Genomic DNA, 2,912 nt, shown 5'->3' on the forward strand with positions numbered 1-2,912 from the left:
TGAATCCTTAGTTTCTAATGTCTCTGTTCATGAAATCCAGTGTCGGCACCACAAGTGCATGGGCCTAAATTCTGACCTACTTTGCAAAAAAAAAAAAAAAAAAAAAAACTGTCTTTGCAAGCGGGAGAGATGAGAGGGTAGAGGGAGACTTCTATAAGCCCCCTCCCAATCCCTTCAATCAGGCTAGCCAGGTACAAAAAAAGTGAGGAAAAGAAAGGGACACAAGACAGACAAAGATTTGATCTGTCTTTCCTTTTCCTTTTTATATATATATATATATATATATATATATATATACAGACTGTTCTTGCATTGCATTTCAATTGCGGGGAGAAATCCACTAAGAATGAACTGCCCCCAAAGGTGGCATCATTTATTTGTATGCATAGTCCAAGTGGTTTTAGCATGCATTCAACCAATTTAAAGACCTGTGTGGAACATGAACTCTAGCAGAATTTCCAAGCTCCTTTTTTCCACACAATGAAAGTGAATGGTGACCACCAGTGCAGTGCAGAAATGGCAATAACTGTATATTAATCTGTATCTGTTGCAATAAAATTATCTGTGAATTAGCATAGAACCAGATGTGGGTCAAAACTAAACGAAGTACCTTTTAAAAATTTAATTTTTAGTGTCCATATAGCAAATATGGCTTGGATAATTAAGAAAATAATTAAGTAAATTAATAAAATTAAAATATATACTGTACAAACTGTATTTTCTATCCCCTTACCCTAACCCTACCCCTCACACAAAACTTTCTGCTATGTTAGATGGTCAAAAAAGATAATTATAATGGGTCCTCCTAATGGGGACCAACAACAACAACAAAAAAGTCCCTACAAGGACAAAAATGACTGGTATTTCTATACTTTACTATACTTGTGGGAACATTTGGTCCCCATAATCTAGGGAATATCAGGACAACACACACATACAAGTTCAAAAAGGCTAAACAAATTATTATGTATTATTAATTATTTATCATAATAAATTATCAAAATATGACTAATAACAATACCAATCAATAATTTTTTTCATTATTATTAGTCATGCTTCCATCTTTATTAACCTATTTTAACTTAATTTAATTTCACACTCACAAACATTAAGGATTAATTATAAGATTCATGAGTAATAATTAATAAAATAATAATAATAATAATAACAACAATAATAATAATAATTAAATTATAATCTGATTTATAAATGAACATGTCATTGATACTGGATTCAGAGACTGACCATTGCATTGGACTTATTATTCATGTCTTTCCAAATAAGGGATTTCACATTTTGCTTCCCTAGTGACCAGGGGTGTTACTCGTCCACTTTTATTGTTTTGTACCTTAAGCAGCTTGAGCATAGAATAAGTGTTGTGTGCATTATAAATATGTTCATGTGAGTTTGGGACGACACGAGGGTGAGTTATTGTGGTGATTTGTTTCTTTAAAACTGCTCAGTGCCAGATACAATCACCATGTTCTTCTACTCACAGAGCCAATCATATGGACAGGACAGTGGGATGTCCGTGTTTTCTCGTTAAATGTGGTCTGTGAATTTGTGGCTTGGGTAGAAGTGAGGGCAGCGGACTGCATATGAATGAGAAAACGAATGCATGCAGTAGCTGGAGCATGAATGTGTGAAAAAGCAGACAAACTTCTTGAGCCGGAGGTTTTTCTGTTCATCCGAGAATGACCAACTCGAGTTCTGTTTTATGTTTTTCGCACATCGGCATGAAAGAGTCAAGAGCAAACTGAGCACGCATACACACTTGCGAACGCACAAAGACACACTGATGGAGCTCACGGGGGAAGCACTGGCATCTGGCGTAATGATTAATTACAGCACAGTGGGGCTGGAGCTAGTCATCTGGATGGAGACAAGTCTGAGGGTGTGTGAGCTGCTGCCCGTAGAAACCAGAATATAATTACTCCCCAAGACTACTTTGAAAAAAAAAAAAAAAAAGTCTTCCCATTTATGTTTTTTTTCCACGTATCGTACTGTTATTACAAACAATATTACATGTTTGATGTCATGAGCTAATGAATGAAATAACACTCAATATTGTGTAGAAATGATTTGAAGATGCTATTACACTGTACACTTTGAGTCGAGTACTTTACCACCTGCAATCAAAGCATCTGTATCTCACATTCACTAAACATTGGTGAGGGAGGATGTTAGGCAAACTGCCTGTGCTATGCTTAAGCAGACTCGCACTCCTGGAACTCATTTCCATGTGTTTGATTTCTCCTAAAGCAAAATTCACCTCCAGAAATTTCAGTCAAAGAAAATTTATAATTCATGAATATAAACACTGATCTTGTAAATTTTGCACACACATGTTTAACAGATAGACAAGTATACGAATGAGCCCCTAAAAACAAACTTGCCTATAAATGGCAAAGATAGATTATTTGTATTTTCTGTTATTTTTGATTGAAGTTAGTTTGGAATAAAGTTATTTGGGATCAGGATTTTTTTCTTGGTAAAAAAAAAAGAATATTTATTTATTTTTTAAAATTAATACCTTTATTCAGCAAGGATAAAAGACTTTCACAATTGTTACATTGTTATTGTTGTTGTTACATTGTTACAATAACATGTAAAAATGTTATTGTAAATTTAGGTAAATGTTGGCATAACAACAATAAATTACATAAACACATGAATGTAAAAAAATTACACCATATTAGTTTTTTTTACTGTTTTTTTTTAATCAAATAAAATCAGCCTTAAATGGTGAGCATTAAAAACTTCATTCAAACACACAAAAAAAATCTTACTGACCCCAAACTTTTGTACAATGATAGTGCACATAAAAAAAAACAATGATAATAATAATAATAATAATAATTCATTAACAATACAATGACTATATATACAGTACATATATATATATATATATA

This window comes from Sinocyclocheilus anshuiensis, unplaced genomic scaffold, assembly GCF_001515605.1.
Source record: "Sinocyclocheilus anshuiensis isolate Anshui unplaced genomic scaffold, SAMN03320099.WGS_v1.1 scaffold1979, whole genome shotgun sequence".
Taxonomy (NCBI): domain Eukaryota; kingdom Metazoa; phylum Chordata; class Actinopteri; order Cypriniformes; family Cyprinidae; genus Sinocyclocheilus; species Sinocyclocheilus anshuiensis.